The sequence below is a fragment of the Rhinopithecus roxellana genome, chromosome 2 (assembly GCF_007565055.1).
Source record: "Rhinopithecus roxellana isolate Shanxi Qingling chromosome 2, ASM756505v1, whole genome shotgun sequence".
NCBI lineage: Eukaryota > Metazoa > Chordata > Mammalia > Primates > Cercopithecidae > Rhinopithecus > Rhinopithecus roxellana.
This window is the reverse complement of record NC_044550.1, coordinates 75,226,585-75,248,954: the sequence shown is the minus strand read 5'-3', so window position 1 is coordinate 75,248,954 and position 22,370 is coordinate 75,226,585. Positions and strand designations below refer to the sequence as shown.

General features: G+C 39.0%; 1 long non-coding RNA gene and 1 other non-coding gene across 2 annotated transcripts in view; both read right to left on the bottom strand.

Annotated features, from left to right (window-relative positions):
• Nucleotides 1-22,370, bottom strand: part of LOC104674897 — a 125,139-nt gene that overhangs the window by 75,448 nt on the left and 27,321 nt on the right. The window lies entirely within an intron of this gene.
• On the bottom strand, nucleotides 17,867-17,928 carry LOC115896128. The gene has a single exon (XR_004056086.1). It is a non-coding gene; the product is annotated as a U7 small nuclear RNA (small nuclear RNA).

Sequence of the window (22,370 nt, the reverse complement as noted above, 5' to 3'; positions counted from 1 at the left end):
TGGGTGCTCCTGTATTGGGTGCGTATATATGCAGGATAGTTAGCTCTTCTTGTTGAATTGATTGCTTTACCATTATGTAATGGCCTTCTTTGTCTCTTTTGATCTTTGTTGGTTTAAAGTCTGTTTTATCAGAGACTAGGATTGCAACCGTGTTTTTTTTTTTTTTTTTTTTTTTCCATTTGCTTGGTAGATCTTCCTCCATCCCTTTATTTTGAGCCTACGTGTGTCTCTGCACATGAGATGGGTCTCCTGAATATAGCACACTGATGGTTCTTGACTCTTTTTTTTTTTTTTTTTTTTTTTTTTTTTTTTTTTTTTTTTTTTTTTTTTTTTTTGAGACGGAGTCTCGCTCTGTCGCCCAGGCTGGAGTGCAGTGGCCAGATCTCAGCTCACTGCAAGCTCCGTCTCCCGGGTTCACGCCATTCTCCTGCCTCAGCCTCCCGAGTAGCTGGGACTACAGGCGCCCGCCACCTCGTCCGGCTCGTTTTTTGTATTTTTTAGTAGAGACGGGGTTTCACTGTGTTAGCCAGGATGGTCTCAATCTCCTGACCTCGTGATCCGCCCGTCTCGGCCTCCCAAAGTGCTGGGATTACAGGCTTGAGCCAGTGCGCCTGGTCGGTTCTTGACTCTTTATCCAATTTGCCAGTCTGTGTCTTTTAATTGGAGCATTTGACCCATTTACATTTGAGGTTAATATTGTTATGTGTACATTTGATCCTGTCATTATGATGTTAGCTGGTTATTTTGTGAGTAGCTGAGACTACAGATGCATGCCACCACGCACTAATTTTTGTATTTTTATTACAGACGGGGTTTCACCATGTTGGCCAGGATGATCTTGATCTTCTGACCTTGTGACCACCCGCCTTGGCCTCCCAAAGTGCTGGGATTACAGGTGCGAGTCACTGCATCTGGTCATTTATTTTTTATTTATTTTACTTTAAGTTCTGGGATACATGTGCAGAATGTGTGGGTTTGTTACATAGATACACATGTGTCATAGTGGTTTGCTGTACCTATCAACCCATCATCTAGGTTTTAAGCCCCGCATGCATTAGGTATTTGTCCTAATGCTCTCCCTTCCCTTGGCTCCCAACCCCCTACAGGCCCCAATGTATGATGTTCCCCTCCCTGTGTCCATATAGTCTCACTGTTCAGCTCCCACCTATGAGTGAGAACATGCAGTGTTTGGTTTTCTGTTCCTGTGTTAGTTGCTGAGAATGATGGTTTCCAGCTACATCCATGTCCCTACAAAGGACACAAACTCATTCTTTTTTATAGCTGCACAGTATTCCATGGTGTATATGTGCCACATTTTCTTTATCCAGTCTATCCTTGATGAGCATTTGGGTTGGTTCCAAGTCTTTACTATTGTAAATAGTGCTGCAGTAAACATATATGTGCATGTCTCTTTATAGTAGAATGATTTATAATCCTTTGGGTATATACCCAGTAATGGGATTGCTGGTCAAATGGTAGTTCTGGTTCTAGATCCTTGAGGAATCGCTACGCTGTCTTCTACAATGGTTGAACTAATCTACACTCCCACCAACAGTGTAAAAGTGTTCCTATTTCTTCACAGCCTTGCCAGCATCTGTTGTTTCCTGACTTTTTAATCATCGCCATTCTAACTGGCATATGATGGTATCTCATTATGGTTTTGATTTGCATTTCTCTAATGACCAGTGATGATAAACTTTTTTCATTCATATGTTTCTTGGCCACATAAATGTCTTCTTTGAGAAAGTGTTCATATCCTTTGCCTACTTTTCGATGGGGTTATTTTTTTTTTCTTATAATTTGTTTAAGTTTCTTGTAGATTCTGGATATTAAACTTTTGTTAGATGGATAGATTGCAAAAATTTTCTCCCATTCTGTAGGTTGCCTGTTCACTCTGATGATAGTTTCACAATTGCTACAAAGACAATAAAATTCTTAGAAACACAACTTACAAGGGATGTGAAGGACCTCTTCAAGGAGAACTACAAACCACTGCTCAAGGAAATGAGAGAGGACACAAACAAACGGAAAAACATCCCATGCTCATGGATAGGAAGAATCAATATCATGAAAATGGCCATACTACCCAAACTAATGTATAGATTCAAGCTAGTCCCATCAAGTTACCTTTGACTTTCTTTGCAAAATTAGAAAAAATGACTTTAAATTTCATATGGAACCAAAAAAGAGCCTGTATAGTCAAGACAATCCTTAGCAAAAACAACAAAGCTGGAGGCATCTTGCTGCCTGACTTCAGACTATACTACAAGGCTACAGTAACCAAAACATGGTACTGGTACCAAAACAGATATATAGACCAATGGAACAGAACAGAGGCCTCAGAAATAATGCCACACATCTACAACCATGTGATCTTTGACAAACCTGACAAAAACAAGCAATGAGGAAAGGATTCCCTATTTAATACATGGTGCCGGGAAAACTGGCTAGCCATATGCAGAAAACTGATACTGGACCCCTTCCTTACGCCTTATGCAAAAATTAACTCAAGATGGATTAGAGACTTAAATGTAAAACCTAAAACCAGACGAACCCTAGAAGAAAACCTAGGTAATACCATTCAGGATATAGGCATGGGCAAAGACTTGATGACTAAAACACCAAAAGTAATTACAACAAAACCAAAATTGACAAATGGGATCTAATTAAACTAAAGAACTTCCATACAGCAAAAGAAACGATCATCAGACTGTGAATTAGTTTCTATATAATTTAGAGAAATTCGTTCTTCTTTGTGGGCCTTAATTTTAAATCTTGAAAATTGGGGATGGTGTTCAATGATTTTTAAATACCTTTAAAATGTCACAATGCTTTATGCAAATACTAATATGGAGGTGAGGAAACTGATCTCTCTCTACATGTGTATATATCTATATATCATTCATATAACGAATATGTGAATAAATCCCAAGTGGAACTAATAACATTATTACTACCTTGGGGTGCATTTAAAAAGAAAGAATTTTTCTTGCTTTTTCTTTTGTAATAGGTATTTAGATGTGCTTACATATGGAAGCAAAAACATATATTCTATGGGCTACTTGCTTGATTTGTTAGGAATACTTAATCTAAGTTTAATTTTTTTGTACAGAAGTTTTGGTATACCTAATTTAGTCAACTTTGCAGACATTTATATTAATCTTATAAAGAGATTATGTACAAATCATATTAATACTTCTTTTAATCTTCATTTTTGTTGCCTAGATAGTTGTCTATGTTTGCTATAAGTCTTTCTTAATTTAAAATTTAATGGTTTGCTGATTCAATCACAGAAATTTTTAAATGTTCATGAAAAACACATTTATCTTTATTACCATAGTTAAAGGACCTTTCTTCTTCTTGCATAATGTTATTACAACAGTCTTGGGCCTTATTTCTTTTTATTCTCCCAAGGATTTTTTCTTTTTTTCTTCTTTTTAAAAATCATTTAAACAGTACTTTCTCATCCTATCTAAGACAACAGAGCCTACCTACTATCTTTTCCAACTTTCTTTCTAAAGTAGTGTTCAAATGCCAATTTAGGTATGACTAATGCTTGCTTGTGAAGCACTCACCATGTTACATATGCTTTTCCAAGTTCATCACTCTTATTACATACTTGTGAGGGAGGTACATTATCATCATCTTTTCTCCACTTCATAGATAAGAATGAAGCTCCAAGGAGTTAAATAATGTACAAAGAGTCACATAATATTGAAGGGATGAGCTAGGATTCCAAGCCCAGCAGTGCATCTCCAAAACCATGCTCTGAACCACTAACCCACAGTGGTTCTTACTATCTGAGGGACTGTCTACACTTAATGGATATTAACCTGCTATGCTAATGGAACTGAACATCAAGACCTGAAAATCTTGGTAGGGCTCTCCTGCATAAGAGGTTTCTTGGAAGTTTTCTCTTTGGTCATTGAGTAACTGTGCTTTATGTGTATGTGTGTGTACTAAAAATAGAGAAAATGTTAATCCTACGAACTCTGCTTAGTTTTCTGACATTATGGAAATCTGCAAATAAATCAAGCACCAACAGATCTGAGTTTTCCAAGATATTAAGTCATAAGAATAACCACATTTTTGTCTTGCCTCTCTACCTCATCCTTCACTCAGGCTTTGGAATACCTTACTGAATGCTCCCAAGGGTTCATGGAAGTTCAGGTCAAGAACAGCCCAGTTTTTTCATCTTTCCAGTTTTCACCTCAACTAGAGGAGGTGCCATTCCCATGACAGAGGTGAGCTGCCCTGCATGTGACATTTCCAGGGAGAAAGGTTTTAAAGAAAAGCAAATTTTCTACTAATGCCAGCAAGTGTTCTGCAAATAGGGATTGTCAAGCTTCAGATCAAGATTGTTTTGTTCTGGACTATTGAGCCTTTGCAGTCTGTGTCCTGAGTGAAGCTGGAAGCATGGTACCTCTTCTCTTCAATGACTTCCCCCATGTGCTTCCCAGCACTGCTTACCTGGACACGAAGTGATCAAAATCAGAAGCTGCCTCTGCCTTCCAAGAGAGGAGAAACTGGGCAAAGGACAGGGAATTAATGCAGGCAAAGTGAGATCCTACATCTTTGTGGGACTTTTTTGTTTTCTTCGGGCTGAAAGAAAGGAAGATGAAGAAAATTGTGCTCTAAAAATCATATCACAGAATCTTTTGCACATTTGCTCTGCTTTTGAATTGGCCAGTGGAATGGAAGAAATGGGATACTGGGCACAATTATAGCTATCCAGGATTTAATAGTACAGGTGTTTTTCCCATGTTGGTCAGAAATTCATTTTCATCATTAATTCAGCTTTTATTTTTGACGGGTGCTCAAAGCCCCCATTATTCCTTTAGCAGTCAGTCACTTAACATCTATTGAGTACCTACTATGAACACACCCTTGAAGGAGACTAATGAAGTTTTCTAGTGTTTGTGTTGCTCCCAAACTTTGGGAAACTGTCTTAGGCTAATGGGCAAGTTCACGTTCGTAAATATGTCTAAAGCCCTAACACCTGTCTTTCCTTGGGGTGTTCACTCACATCTATGTAATAAGTGAAATAGAAGGTGCATGAAAGTGAAGCTAGGTTATGATCAATCTTGTGATACTGTGTATGATGTTACCATAAGTATGTCTGTCTTCCTTAGCTTTTGGGGTACAAGTGGTTTTTTTTTGTAACATGGATGAATTATATAGTGGTGAATTCTGATATTTCAGTGTCCCCGTCACCTGAGTAGTATACATTGTACTTAACGTGTAGTTGTTTTATCCCTAGCCCCCCTCCCACCCTCCTCCTTCTGTGTCTCTAAAGTTCATTATATCACTCTGTATATTTTTGTGTACTCTTAGCTTAGCTCCCACTTATGAGTGAGAACATACGAGTTTTGGTTTTCCACTCAGGTGTTAACTTCATTTAGAATAATGGTCTCCAAGGTCAGGCATGGTGGCTCAAGCCTGTAATCCCAGCACTTTGGGAGGCCGAGACGGGCGGATCACAAGGTCAGGAGATCGAGACCATCCTGGCTAACACGGTGAAACACCGTCTCTACTAAAAAATGCAAAAAAAAAAAAAAAAAAAAAAACTAGCCGGGCGAGGTGGCGGGCGCCTGTAGTCCCAGCTACTCGGGAGGCTGAGGCGGGAGAATGGCGTAAACCCAGGAGGCGGAGCTTGCAGTAAGCTGAGATCCGGCCACTGCACTCCAGCCTGGGCGACAGAGCGAGACTCTGTCTCAAAAAAAAAAAAAAAAAAAAAAGAATAATGGTCTTCAGCTCTATCCAAGTTGCTGCAAAAGACATTATGTTGTTCCTTTTAATGGCTGAGTAGTGTTCCATAGTGTATATATACCACATTTTCTTTATCCACTCATTGTAACTGTCTTTATTAAAGCAATTGTGCCACATGCAGGGTTAGAGTTATTACTGGATAACAATAAGGGGTAAAAATTAAAATATTGGTATCCAAAAGACACCAAAGGCACTCTACCTCCGTGTGACATCTGCCATCCTGCTAACTTGCACTGATATGCATGCAGCTGGCTTGTGAGTCATTTTCTCTTACTTCCTCACAAGATTTCCTTTCAAACCATGTTCTTAGAGAGGCCGCTCTTCCAGTCATGTCCTGACCTTGAATGAAGCCTTTGTAATGAGCTGAATTCCCTCCTTTTACCTCTAAAACAATCTCAAGGTCCATTTATGAAGAACAGAGTCCTCATTGTTCCAAGTCCCACAAATGATATGATGTTTTTTAAATGGCCAGCAAACAGCTGGAAACTTCTTAGGAGCCCTTGGTGGTCCTGTGGCCTTTCCTTTAGTTAGATTCTCATGAGGTAGAGAGGATCTGGGTTGTATCTACTAACTGAACTTATGCTAAGGTTACTTCAGAGGTATACCTAGGTGTGGTCCACAGCTAACTACTTGGAATTGCAACTCTTATTCATTAAGGCAAGAACCAGAAATCAAACTCTCTTGATGATACTTGGTGGAAAGTCAATTCACCCAGGAAAACTCAGGGACAAACCAGCTACTCTCAGATTAAGGAAGTGGAGAAGAAACTACAAAGCTTCCATAGCATAGGCTATGGAAGTTTTCAAGTATCTCATATTGCACCAGAGTCTGTAAGATGATTGGAACAACCATCCATACACAGGCATAAAACAATCTTCTTTTGAATATGCCACAAAATACTTTGGTTTCAATATTTGAGAGGCAGTTAATGTGATCAGGAAGATGATGTGTTTCAGGATGTTTACTTATTGCAAACACACATTTAAATCAACATTCCCACCCAGGATTCACTGTGTACATGGGTTCAGGTGCCTTTTGCTTATGGTGTTTGAAAGTTAATCAAAATTACATTGTCAAAAAGAGGTGAAATTCCATACATTTGTACTATCCATTTCAAGACCTGCTTCTAACACAGAATAAGCATTTGTGAGCTCTTTCAGTGTGGTAGAAATATAATTATAGTCCAGAATTCTGCACTTTTATTCTGAAAGAAAAATATCCTAAGCTTTGCTAGTTGGAAATAACTTTTTGTATAGTTCCATGTGTCAGAGCTTCTTCAATTACACAGCTGTGGCAGATTATACCTTAGTTCTCCAGAGAGGCTATACAGGTTTTGCTGTACAAACAGACTTGCCACGGAGATTGGAATTACCCTGCCTTCTGAGATTTATAGCATATTACTCAATTTTAAGAAATATAAGCAATTTTCAAATATTTTAAATATTTACTATTTCACATGTAATTAATAACTTAGTACCTTGGCCTTCATTAAATTACAGCTTCTAGTATCATTTTATATTGAAGGCTTTGGTATCTTTATGGATTAATGGCATAAGCTAGGGTGCAAAATTCTTGAATTTTATAGTAGCAAATTATAGCTAGCTTGCTTTGTGCCTGGAGATATGTTTCAGTTTTCTTTACTTACATAATTCATGCATTTCTTATTGACCCACTTTATAGTCTTGTCCTTTTAGGTTGCAGAGTTATAATTAAGGATTACTTGGAGGTCAGATTCTTTGTACTTTTGCCTATCTGTCCGGCTGTTACTTTGTTTGAAGAATACAATGTTCTCATCATTCCCAGTCTTACCAAGTATGGAATTCAGTCCTTGTCTTTGGAAGCCCCATTGCTGTTTTCTGTTAACCTCTAGGATCATTTGGCAGTGGCGTGGAGAATATAAAGCACTCTTCCAAGTGTGACCCATCTTCTAGCAGGGAGACTCACCATCTAAACTCCATGACAGACTGTTTGCGACCTTAAAACAGAATCAAAATAGCCTTTGTTTACCTGTATTTGGAAATATATTTTGGACTGTGCATACAATATGCTTATTGCCCCAAACACACAATTTGGACAGAGTCTTGCATTCCTCTTCCCTCCTCTTTCAGAATTTTAAATTTATGTAAAAGTTGTAGTGGCTGCATATTCATTTGAAATCTGCCAGTCAAAAATCATTCACATCTGTGTTTCATGAGTGCTGGACCAAGCTGGGATGGACAGATATTATCTTCATCATTTCAAGTTCTGAATTTTATATGCAGGTTACAGATAAAGTCATAAGGACAAAGAATGTTAATCCATCATTACCACTTATAGTCCACAGCATTTTCTATTGCATAGAATTAAGTTTCAGGTTATGTACTTACTATAAATAAGAAGAGGATAAGAGCTAACATTTACATGGCATTTCCCAAACATTAATTAATTCAACAGCAAAATAAATATTATATCTTGTGACGGAAAGCTGCCTAAATTTTATAACTAAATTATTTATTACTTGGGAAATGTTTTAGTTGTATGGCAATCGGATAAGCAGAAAAAAAGAGACTGCAACACAAGGTGTTCTTATTGTTCATGTTTGCACTGAGATAATTTGATGGGCCTAACTGTTCATAGGGAATACACCTGGTAGTTTAACTTACTCCAGTGTTAGTTACACAGCAAGTAGGCACACAATGACTAGCTTATAGTAAGTACTGTTTAAATAAGTTGCAAATAACAAGTCAAGAAAACTATAAATAAAGCATTAGTTAGAGGTAAACAAATTAGAAGTGTGGATGAATCTGAGAGCAGGGATTTGCTGAGAAAGGATAAATGATAAAAGCGTTTGTTTCCCAGGGCACCTGTATCAAATTCCCACAAACTCAGTGGACTCAAACAATACAGATTTATCATCTTACTGTTCTGGAGGTGAGAAGTCTGAAATGGGTCTCACTGGGACAAAATCAAGGTATTGGCTTGACTATATTCTTTTCTGGAGGTTCTAGGGAAAAAATGTGATTTTTTTTCCCCCAGTTTCGAAGGCTGCCTATGTTCTTCCATTTCTGGCTCCCTTCCATTTTCAAAGTCAGCAAAGGCTGTTCAAGTCTCACATTGTATCACCATAACACTGACTCTTCGGCCTCCCTCTTTCAAGTTTAAGGGACTTTTCATTACATTGGGCCTACCTGGATAAATCCAGCATACTACCCCTATTTTAAGGTTAGCTGGTTAGCAACCTAATTCCACAAGCAACCTTAATTCCCTTTGATAGATACCCTAACATATTTAGTTTCCAGGATTAGAACATAGACATCTTTGGAGGACCCTTATTCTGCCTATCACAGGAAGGTAATATGATACAATGATGTGATATAGCAGAGTGTCCACCTCGTAAAGTCAGGACTGGCTCTAACTTGATAAATATAAGGACCACCTTGATCCAAGCCACAGCTCATGCCTCTGGAGTTTCTACTCTAATATAGCTAGAGAAAATTACCCAAGTCAGAAACCTGAACATCATCCCCAAAGCCTCTCTTTTCCATCATCTACATCTGATTTTGTTATCAAGATCTGTTAATTTTGCCTCTTAAATATCTCCTGAAATTCTTCCCTTTGTTGCATTTCTTACCTTATCTTGTTAGCTCAGGTTCTCATCAACTTTCACCAGAACAATTGCATTTATCTCCCAGCAGGTGTTTGTGTTTAAAGTCTGAAGTTAGCCCATCTCTATTTCCCACATAAGCATCAGGGTGGGCTTTCTAAAACACAAGGCTGTTTAGGTCATTCTCCTTTAGTAATCACGTAACGGCTCCCCATCCTTCATAGGAGAGATTCTCATCTTAAGAGAATAACAATCTTTCTAAAAAGGCATTTTGAACTACTCAAATGTGAATTTTCACTCACCTAGCCCAAGTTTCTAAGATGTTGCTTTAGGGATCATACCCCTTCCCCCCATTGATCAACCATTTGAATACCATTGTGTAAGTATCTGGTACACAAATAAGCACAACTATTAGATACAGAGTGATTTATTTTTCTCTCCATGGTCCCTTAATGCTTTGTTCTGTGGGGCTAGTTTTCTCTCTGCTCTTGATGAAAATTCCACCTTACCACTGACCTTTGTAATTAATCTTAGGTAATACAAAGTCATAGGATCATCAAATATATATAGCTGGGGAGAGTTACACAAGGAGAAACCCAAGCATGGTATTCAAAACCCTGTCTTCCTCACAACCTACATAAAATATGTTCATCAAAAGCCTTCATTATGCCTCTTAGACATCTCTTGGATTTGTCTAGTTTCATATCACAGGTAAAATGTCCAACTGCACTCAGATTACAGCTATTCTCCTTTGCCTAACTAAGGCTGAATGGTGGAAAGCTTGCAGTTGGAGAAGTGGATGTGGTCAGCCTTTTCATTCTGGACAAGTTCTTCTCTCAAGTTGAAAAGTGTGGTTTCTAATTGTTTTAAGTGTAGTGGAGGAAGTGATATGTGGGCTGGAAATATCCTACTTGACCGGTACATTCAAAAGTTGGTTTCATACTCTCAGGACATGGCTGAAGTTAAAAGCCGCCTTCTTGGGTGCTGAAATTGTGGTTCTCTTTAGAAGTCTCAATACTGGGGAGTGCTCATCTACATTTCCCTTGATGCAGGTGACATACTTTTCTCTGACTCTAGGAATGCTGTATTTTAAGCATCGTTGTGCTGAGGCCTGTTTGCCCCTATGGGTGACCCTGTAATAAAGCAGTTCACATGTAGTCCGAATCTAGTTATGGCAAACACTCTTTCATGCTTTGTGTCAACCAAAGTTGGGAGTCAGGCAACTGAAATATGCTCCCTCCCCTTCCTTCCTCCTGCTTGGAAGAGCTAGCCAGTCCCACTTGCTTTTTGAATTTTCCCTGTGGGAATTAGACATCAATCCACTGCATCACTTCCATAGCAAGGACAGCTACCAAGCTCTTGGTCGAAGCTCTCTCATTAGGGTCAAGGTGAGAAGTGAACAAATCCTTTCCCTTGGAGTTGGTGTTTCTCACAGTAGACTAACCTATGAGTAGCTCTCTCTAAAGTCCCCACAAATTCTCTCCACAACTGCTGTCTAAACTCTTATATTCTTCACATGCGTGAGAGGTTTGAGTCTCTAATTAAGTACTTTTTTTAGTTTTCACTTGGTGTGATGGTTAATTTCATGAGTTAACTTGTGTGAGCTACAGGTGCCCAGATATTTGGTCAAACATTCTAGGTGTTTCTGTGCAGGTGTTTTGGATGAGATCAGCACTGAAAACAATAGGCGGAGGAAAGCAGATTGGCCTCCCTAATGTGGGTACATCCAGTCAGTGGAAGGTCTGAATAGAACAAAAACACCAACCCTCCCCTGTGTAAGACAGAATTCCTCCTGCCTTGCTTCCTTTGAAACTGGGACATCAGCTTTTTCTTGCCTTTAGACTCAAACTGAAACATTAGCTCTTCTTGGATCTTGAGCCTGCCAACTCTTGGACAGGCACTCCACCTTCAGCTGTCCTGCATCTCCAGCTTGCTGGCTCTGTCTCTATCCACACACATATCCTATTGGTTCTGTTTTTCTGAAGAACCCTTACTAATAAACTTGGTGATCTATTTTGCAACTCATTTTGGTTTCTAATGCTTGTTGCCATATATTCACAGTCAAGTTTCCACTTAAACATCCTGCTACACATCTCACATGTAATGAAAAATGTATCTAATTGAGTGTATTGTGCATGTGGACAGTATAGATGAAGAAAAAAGATAAAAAACCCTTTCTTTCTAAATCTACACTGTCAAATACAGTAGTCATGAGTCATGTTGGCTATCTAAATTTAAATTTAAAACAAATAAAATTTTAAAAAATTGAGTTACTCTGTGGCACAAGACACATTTCAAATTCTCAATAGGCACATGTGGCTAGTGGCTACCATATTGCACAGCACACACATGTTGTCCGTGAGCCAGTTCAGGTTCCTGATTTCACCACACAAAGGAATTTGAGAGTGAGTCCAAATAAAAGTAGACAATGGAGGCCGTGTGTGGTGACTCACACCTGTAATCCCAGCATTTTGGGAGGCTGAGGCGGGTGGATCACCTGAGGCCAGGAGTTTGAGACCAGTCTGACCAACATGGAGAAACCCCATCTCTACTAAAAATACAAAAATTAGCCGGGTGTGGTGGTGCATGCCTGTAATCTCAGCTACTCAGGAGGCTGAGGCAGGAGAATTGATTGAACCCAGGAGGCAGAGGTTGTGGTGAGCTGAGATCGCACCATTGCACTATAGCCTGGGCAAAAAGAGTGAAACTCCATCTCAAAATAATAATAATAATAATAATAATAATAATAATAATAATAAAATAGATAAAGGAGTTTATTGGAAAGTAAAAGTACACTCTGACAGCTGATCAGAGTAGGCTGCTCAAAAGTAAGACAGCACCTACTGATGCTGGGGAAACTCCCTTTATGCGAGTCTTACATGATTTTCATGAAGGGGTGGGAATGGGCATTGTTGCAATGCATGTTGTGGGTGCTCTTCTGGACACATACGCACTACAGCTGCCATGCTAGTACATATATTGCATGCCTTCTTAGCATCTTAATTCTCTACACAGCAGTGTTTTTAACTATTATAATGAGCATAGATCAACCCAAAGACACTGTTCATGGGCTTCTGTGCTTGCAAAAATTTGGGGATTTTCTCCCTTTCTCTTTTACCAGCTTGTGGCAGGATGTTCTAACCATGAACCCAGGATATGGTTTGTGCACTGTTGGGTGGTTTGTTCCTCTTTAAGAGAGGCTATGACCACCTTATCTAACCCACCTCAGACATAGAAGATTTCCCTCATTGCAAAATGTTTTATTTGGCAGCATTACACTACATACGTCCAAGTGCATTAGAGTACACCAGGTCTTTCCTTCTTCTGACCAAATCATCATTATTCTCTAGCTTACATCTTCATCTAGGCATACAGCCACTTTTTAAACTTCACCTAGATTGCTTCCTCTCTCGGAAATGGTCTTTCTTCGTTTTTCTTCTTCTTGCTCAACCTCTTATTTCACTGAAGTGTCCTTTATGCTGTGGAAATTTCCTTATTTCCGGGAAGAATGATATAGTTACGTTTGCTCTTCTAATGCACTATCTATTCTTCTATGGTTGTGCTTATTTATTATTACATTAAATTTGTACAGTTCATGTCTTTTCCTGGGTATTCACTGGGTTCTGAACTTCTTCAAGACGGGGACTATTGCTGACGTGTACATCTCCTGCCACAGTATCTGGCCTGAAGAAGATGCTCAACATATTCTTAAATGACTTAGCCAGTGACGAAGACCCCCATTGGATTAAAAACCACCATAGGATGCATCTACTTCTGGATCAACCGGGAATTTGCTTGTAATACAATTTCCCCTAAGGTCCATGATTATTCCATTATATTCTCCTATATTATTTAATTCATGACATGGTGTTAGGAGTTGAATTGTGTATTCTCAAAATTCGTATGTTAAAGCTCTAACTTCCAGTACCTCAGACTGACTGTATTTGGAGAGTCTTTAAAAAGATGATTAACATAAAATAGGGCCATTAGGGTGACCCCAAATCCAATCTAACTGGTGTACTTACAAAAAAAGGACATCTGGATACACAGAGAGATGCCAGGGATACAGGTGCAGAGGGAAAAACCACGTGAAAACACTGCGTGGTCAAGGAGAGAGGCCACAAAAGAAGCCACCCTGCTGCTCCCTGGTCGTGGCCCTCCAGCCTCCAGGACTGTGGGAAGATACATTTCTGCTCTATAAGCCACCCAGCTTTTGATATTTTGTTATGGTATTCCTAGAAAACTATATACATAGGAATATATCTGATACAGTCAAGTAATTTTTCGAAGTATTGCTATGTATATTAAGATAACATATTTTAAAAATAGAATAATTTTTAAAATTATTATCATACTTTAAGTTCTAGGGTACATGTGCATAATGTGCAGGTTTGTTACATATGTATACTTGTGCCATGTTGGTGTGCTGCACCCATCAACTCGTCATTTACATCAGGTATAACTCCCAATGCAATTCCTCCCCCCTCCCCACTCCCCATGATAGGCCCCGATGTGTGATGTTCTCCTTCCCGAGTCCAAGTGATCTCATTGTTCAGTTCCCACCTATGAGTGAGAACATGCGGTGTTCGGTTTTCTGTTCTTGTGATAGTTTGCTGAGAATGATGGTTTCCAGCTGCATCCATGTCCCTACAAAGGACACAAACTCATCCATTTTTATGGCTGCATAGTATTCCATGGTGTATATGTGCCACATTTTCTTAATCCAGTCTGTCACTGATGGACATTTGGGTTGATTCCAAGTCTTTGCTATTGTGAATAGTGCCGCAATAAACATATGTGTGCATGTGTCTTTATAGCAGCATGATTTATAATCCTTTGGGTATATACCCAGTAATGCGATGGCTGGGTCATATGGTACTTCTAGTTCTAGATCCTTGAGGAATCGCCACACTGTTTTCCATAATGGTTGAACTAGTTTACAATCCCACAAACAGTGTAAAAGTGTTCCTATTTCTCCACATCCTCTCCAGCACCTGTTGTTTCCTGACTTTTTAATGATTGCCATTCTAACTGGTGTGAGATGGTATCTCATTGTAGTTTTGATTTGCATTTCTCTGATGGCCAGTGATGATGAGCATTTTTTCATGTGTCTGTTGGCTGTATGAATGTCTTCTTTTGAGAAATGTCTGTTCATATCCTTTGCCCACTTTTTGATGGGGTTGTTTGTTTTTTTCTTGTAAATTTGTTTGAGTTCTTTGTAGCTTCTGGATATTAGCCCTTTGTCAGATGAGTAGATTGCAAAAATTTTCTCCCATTCTGTAGGTTGCCTGTTCACTCTGATGGTAGTTTCTTTTGCTGTGCAGAAGCTCTTCAGTTTAACCAGATCCCAAAAATAGAATAATTTTATAAAATTTTAGTACTCAAGAAAATTATTTAACAAAACTATTCTTGTATTTTTTGTGACCTGATGTCATATGTTACAAAGAACATCAACTCTTCCTGGATCTTGGGCCTCCTGACTTTTGGATAGGAACTATATAACTCATATGTACACATTTCTATATTCAACACTGTAACTAATATCTATTGCACATGTAAACAATGCCCTTGGTGGCATTAGGTGAATGTTGTACTGAGTATACATATTTTTCCTTTCTTTTTTAACAGAACTGGAGAAAAGTGAAAAATGTTGGGTTCCTGTGATAGGATTACCTAAATAGCCCCAGTGTTTGTATATACCCAATGTCCAAGCTCCCCAGATTGCCTCAAGATAAACTAAATTTTAGAAAATTTTTTTGGTTAACTATTTCTTCTCTTTATTGGCAATGTGTATTTTATTTGTGGTAATTAACTGCCTAGTGTACTTTGTCCATCTTTATTTTTATAATTTTTTATTTTATTTTACTTTAGATTCTGGGATACATGTTTATTTAACCAAAAAAAAAAAAAAAAAGCAAATTCAAAAGACATGTTTTTACTTCTGAAAACCTATAGGTATAACTGATTTTACTCAGGCTAGTCATTCTGATGATTACTCTAACTTCTAGTGAGAAAGTGTTGGGATCTTTTCTAAAATTGTGATCCTCATTTTCTACTACCTGATGCAGAAATAGCCACTGTTAGTAAGAGTTCTTTGGCTATTTAATTCAGTTGCATGTAGAAGGGCTTCTAAAAGTCCCAGAAATCAGTCACAATAGTTTTCTATCTTGGGAAAAGCTCACATTTGCTTTATAATAACGTGCAGAGGCTATCATATTGGGACACAAACCTGAATTCTCTAGTTCTCATCTTTTGATATAAAGAGCTATATTGAGTTCATTCACTCTGTGGGCTTGCCATTCTATGAGTCTACATGATTGAATTTTCTGTTCCATTGATCTGGTGAGGAAAGATGCTGGTAGGAGTCTGGCATAATCACCAAAAGACCGTCCTAAAATTTATATTTTATTACCGTCTTTTTCTATGTCTGGTAACCACCAAATGGTCATCCTAAAGAATGCTCGCTTTCTATACATTTTTATTCACAGTGGAGAAATATATGGACTGAATGAGGTGTGTGTTTACACACATATATATATATATATACTTGTGTGTGTATATATATACAATTGCATGTGTATTTATTTTTAGAGGCATGTATCATAAAACACATAACTTATAGTTTATATACTACAGACTCAAACTCATGTAAAGAAGGAGTTGCTTTACATTTGAGTTCATTATCGTATTTCATCCACACAGACACTTTATGAAGTAGATGCTAGTAATATCTAAATAATATTCTGGATCCAAGGTCACTATAAAATCAGGCTGACTGCAATTAAAACAATTCTCTATGACTTAGCCCAACAAAGGTTAATACCCACCCACAAATGTTAATGCAGAATTTCTAGTTGGGCAGCTTGACTCCAAGGGGCTAGACCTAGGCCCCTTCCATTAAGTGACTTTACCCTTTCTAAAATTTTCACTTCCAGATGCATGGACTAAAGAGAGTGGGTTTGGGAAATTTCTTGGAATATTTTAGGAGTATGGTGTGAAAGAGGCTTCTATCACTTCTGGCTGCATTCCAGGACTTGCTGTCAGTCATATGGCCAACTCAGCTGCAAGGGAGCCTGGGAAGTAGAGAGACACACACTGTTGTATGCACACTCTAATAGTTCCTGGGCCCCTCATGCAGTCAGTAAGCAGAAAAACCCCAGAGACTACAAAACCTACATTAGAAAACATGTCTGGCAAATTACTTTGAAATCCTGTAGGTGCTTTAGGACAATTCAAGAATATTTCCAAACTTCTTCAAGGAACTTTTTGTTTATCAATTTGTAGATCTTAAGGTATTTCATATAAATATACATTATATATATATATATAATGTATATTTTTGTTTTGAGATGGAATTTCACTCTTTGCCAAGGCTGGAGTGCAATGGTGCAATCTCGGCTCACTGCAACCTCCTCCTCCTGATTTCAAGCGATTCTCCTGCCTCAGACTCCCTAGTAGCTAGGTTTACAGGTGCGTGTCACCAGGCCTGGCTAATTTTTGCATTTTTAGTAGAGACAGGATTTCACTACATTAGCCAGGCTGGTCTCAAACTCCTGACCTCAGGTGATCCACCTACCTTGGTCTCCCAAAGTGCTGGGATTACAGGCATGAGCCACTGTGCTCGGCCGGTATTTCATAATTTTGCTGAGACAGCAATAATCAAAAAACAAATGTAACCTTGGCTGGCAAAATCTTCAAGGGTCCCTACTCTTGAAATTGAGAACAACCTTTAATAATGAAGTCAATAGTTAATTGTACTTTTATAAGATGAAGGTTAACTGATGAGGATAAATTAGCTATGAATGTATTTATTGGTGCTCAAAGCAATGTTGGTATTACCATGAAATTTTTTGGTGAGAAATTCAGGGAAGTTGTTTATTTGCTATACTAATGCAGGGACTAACAACTGTAATACTCCTGCTGAGTATATCACTGACTAGACCACAAATACCTGACACTAGATTTCATGCTTTATTTATTTATTTATTTTTGATAGGGTCTCGCTCTGTTGCCCAGGCTGGAGTGCAGTGGCACAATCATAGGTCACTGCAATCTCAAACTCTTGGGCTCAAATCATCTCTCCTCCCCGACCTCAGCCTCCCTAGTGGTTAGGACTACAGGTGTCTTCCACCATGCCCAACTAAGTTTTTGGAGTTTTTTTTTTTGTAGAGACAGGGTTTCACTATGTTGCCCAGGCTGGTCTCAAACTCCTGGCCTCAAGCAATCAACTCCCAAAAGGTTACGATTATAAGTGTGAGCCACTGGGCCTGGTCTAGGTTTCATACTTTAAATATTGCCTTTATTTTCCTAATGAATACCATGTACTTTCAATTATTGCACTTGTTACCGGTAATTTACAGAGGACCATTACATTTCACATTACTAGTAACTTGAAAAATTATCAGATTTATAGCAAGTAAAGCATATCATATCTGTCCCAATTGGTGGTTGTGGCCTAGTAGAAGTGACTGGGTTTTGTTGTTGTTGGTGTTGCTGTTTGGTTTTATTTTTGTGGGAGGTTTTCTGGTAAAAACTAGAAATCCTGCTAGACAAATTCTGAAAGAGCTGCAACTCTTGACTGTGGTATTAATCTTGGCCTTATTATTTTTACTGTGTAATTTTGGGCAAATTATTCTAACTCTGCAAGCCTTAATTTCTTCATCTATAAATTGAGGATGAAAATATTGACCTTTTCTGGAAAGGTTCCTGTAAGATAATACAGTTAAAGGACTTAGTATGGCTAACTGACATATTGTTCCTCCAAACGTTAACTCTAATAGTAATAAAAACAATCATTGTAAGTGTTATTACTATTATCTTGGTCCCAATTTATTTTTCTTTAAAATGAAGACAATAATATCTGCACTGCCATGAGAAGTAAAACAGCTATATATAAAATGTGTGATATGCAATACTCAATCAATTGAAATTGTTTCACTAACCCTTTCTAGCCAAAACAGAACCCAAATTTCTCTCTACATTCGGTTACAGGACCTTTGACACTGATATGGTAAGTCCTTTAGACTCATTAACAGTCCTTTAGATTCTGAATTTTAAAGACTATTTTTGTAAATTTTCAGTGTCAAATGAGAGATACTTGGTGTTTAGTATTTCTTTGATCAATTTCCACAACTTTCTCCATTTGTGAGTTATTGAGTTGGTTGTATCTGTTATAAACCACTCAAATTGTGAATATATGGATTATCCAGAAGGCAATATAGACTCTTCATGTGTTTACATGGAGTTAGGTTTAGCTGACCCTAAAGCCATGACTTCTCTAATTCTAGAGATAGATTTGCTTTGTGTTTTTTATTGCTCATACATAGAAGATCTATTGTCTGTTTTGACAGCCATATATACAAATAGGTTCTGATTTATTGAGAATCTTAGATTTTCTCTGTGGTGTATTCGGATTTAGCATTCATGTTGTGCTACCCTGGGTAATGGCCACTGCCATTGCCCAGGGATATAATTAATAAGCATTCAATCATTTGGCAACAGGATTAGATACCCAAGTCAGCAGACTATCAACTACAGCAAGTCACAGGACTACAGGCATTGACAGTTCCTATATCAATGTTAAATCTTTGAAAAGAAGATTTAACTAATGATTTGAAGTAAAGAAAAGAAGTAATTCCTTGGGGAAAATGTCGTCAGACCTTCTGAATTTAAATATAGTTAATGCAATAGTAAACTGATTTTCCCTTCAGAATCGGTGGTGTTTTCTACTGAACTGTTGGTTTTGCAGCACTAGATTAAATCGAAATCCTCAACCGAACTGAAGAAAGAAGTAGAGGATCTGAGTAAGTTCAGCTGCATCTCTACTTTATTCTTGGAGTAGAGACTGCTCTTGAAAGAAATTCCTGCTGCCTTGACAATTTCCCTTTCTCTTTGGATTATGGAAATCACTACTACAGTAGACTTGTTATTCTTGTTCTGCATTGCAGTCTTTCTCCCCATCTGTGTTTCTTTCTTAATTAGGATTATCTGCCATCTCTCACTACTAAAAGTTAGGTAAAAGTCATGATTCTCCAGGCTTCTAAGCAGCAACATGATCAGTAAGACCAGCTTCTGGCAGGAAAATGAAATTGTTTTTAATGTTAAACAAGGTACCTGCAGGATTCCACCTGCAGCCCAAGTATCACTGGGAACTGATAAAAGATGAAGTCAGGATATTACTCTCTGATCAAATGGATTGCCTTTCAACATAGCTTTTTAAAAAGAATCTCATCCCAAAAGCCACACAGCTGTAAGCCCAAGATGTAGTAAGAAATGAGCCGCTTATAGGAATTGGAGATTAGCAGAGCCTCATTAGGGATCCAGGCAGGGTAAGCCACAGAGAGGCAGCTGTATTTTTCTGTGGATGGGCCTGAACCTTGGAACGGATGCATTTTGGGGAAATGCAATTTTATTTTGGGCCACATTTGCCTAAGGAATAAAATGTTCCAAGAGACTCCAAATACCATTTCAGGGAATTTTAATGTACTAACCTAAATTAGCTAACTTATTGGGAAAGAGGCTCTGTTCGTATTTACTGAGATGTCCAGCCTCAACTCTCAGAAGTGTCTGGAGGAGATGTGTATTACTGTAGTGAACTGGGAAGTTGTGGGAGGCTGGAGAATGGGGGCAATCTGGGGAAGATTACATCATGATTCATATCTCTCAGGTGAGGCTGATGCTTACTCTCCTTAAATTGCTACTGTGCAGGAATCAGCACGGCTGTGCCCTTGTAAAGTGAATGAAGACATGCAGAAGTATTAATCTTCAAAGGGCTTTCATTTTCTCAACATAAAGACTACCTTTCCTAGGCCAAAATTATGGTCTCTTAACCACACGAAGACCCGTGCTTTCCTTAGTAAAGCCTGTATTTAAGGAATGTTGACAAAGGTTAATGTCATGTGCTTGTGTGTGTTTTGCAAAACATCAATTTAAATATATAGAGCAGTAATATCTGTCCTAAGCAGTATGCACATAGCCCTCAGGAATGTCATTTTGCAACCCTACAAGAACATTCCTTCTACGGATCGATAACACACTTGGAGAGATGATTTTGATTCAAGTCATTTTCTTGCCTTTGGTTCCTCCTTTTCCAATGTGGTTCAAAGGTACTGCAGCAGTGTTGTTGATTACACACACACACCACACACACCGACACCCACACCCACACACACTCAGAGTCAGTGTGAAAGTCTATGGGTAATTTTGACCTACAGTGCACTTCTTTCTTTCCCTGAAAAAGTTGCCAGGTGATCATACACAGCAGGAAAACATTAGAATGTGTAAATTGTAGAGAAAATCCACAGGGTAATCATTAACCTCAGGCAAGCAGCAGGCCTGTCCCTCACATTCTCGCATGCAGTGCTGATGGAACAGGTGGTGTAAGGCAGTTACCGCCATGGTGGAAAGTAGGGAGCACATCTTAGAAGAAACCATGGTCTGTAATTATCTGGGGGCTGACAGTTGCTGAACAACTTCCCTAATGATACCTGACGCATGTCTTAATGCTTTACTCAGGCAGAAAGTAAACTACTTTACAGCCAGAGTAGGCACCATAACTCACTGCCAGCTTCCTATTTCATAGCTCCTGGCGCTGGGTATGGGTGGAACATGCCAGGGCTCTGTATTTATGGTTAACTCTTTAAAAATTATTTAAATTCTTGAAATAAGTCTTCATGTTTAGGTATAATCACTACTTTTTGGAATATGGTGGTTAGGGAGGAGAAGTGATGGGGAGCCTTCTAGCCTTAGAAGAATTTGGAGTCCCTCAGAAAAGTGCCCTATAAATTCAAAGGGTAATCATCTGGGTCATTTTTGTCATTATTTCCATCTAAACAAGTTTCTAGATGTATGATTGGACATAAAAATAATCTTGTGGAATGTAGTTCTTGGAGCCATGAGAAATGTGGGCAGACCCTGGGAAGAAATAGCATCCTATTGGCGATGTCTTCAGGGCTTGCTGACTCAGAAACTTTTAAAACGCAGAGCACAGGAAAGCTGTGTGAGATCCAAGAACCCTCTTCACTTTGCACAACTGCTTCCTCATATATTTGTGCCATCTGGTTGAACGTGATTACTGTAACTACTGATGAAAATAATACCCCAAATTATCCACTTAGCTTCATTTGTCAGAACAGAGGAACAAAGCAAAAAGAAAATTTGCATTATTTCATGGAGATTACATGTATCAATGCGAGGTGATATGGTTTGGCTGTGTCCCCATGTGTTCTGGGAGGGACCCGGTGGAAGGTAATTGAATCATGGGGGCAGGTCTTTCCCAGGCTGTTCTTGTGATAGTGAATAAGTCTCACAATATCTGATGGTTTTAAAAAGGGGAATTTCCCTGCTCAAGCTCTTTCCTCTTGTCTGCTGCCATGTGAGACATGCCTTCCACCTTCTGCCATGACTGAGAGGCCTTCCCAGCCATGTGGAACTGAAAAGTCCAATAAACCTCTTTTTCTTCCCAGTCTCAGGTATGTCTTTATCAGCAGCATGAAAACTGATGAATACAGTAAATCGGTACCAGTAGAGTGGGGCACTGCTGTGTGAAGCCCTTGGTGCCCTGCATCCCAGCTGCTCTAGCGGCGACTAAAAGGGGCCAAGGTATAGCTCAAGCTGTTGCTTCAGAGGGTGGAAGCCCCAAGCCTTGGCAGCTTCTATTGGTGTTGAGACTACGGGTGCACAGAAGTCAAGAATTAAGGTTTGGGAACCTCCGCCTAGATTTCAGAAGATGTGCGGAAACGCCTCCATGCCCAGGCAGAAGTTTGCTGCAGTGGCAGGCCCTCATGGAGAACCTCTGCTAGGGCAGCACAGAAGGGAAATGTGAGTTCGGAGTCCCCACACAGAGTCCCTACTGGGGCACTGCCTAGTGGAGCTGTGAGTAGAGGGCCACCATTCTCCAGACCCCAGAATGGTAGATTCACCAACAGCTTGCACTGTGTGCCTGGAAAAGTCACAGACACTCAATGCCAGGAAAGAAGAAGCCAGGAGGGGGCTATGCCCTGCAAAGTCACAGAGGTGG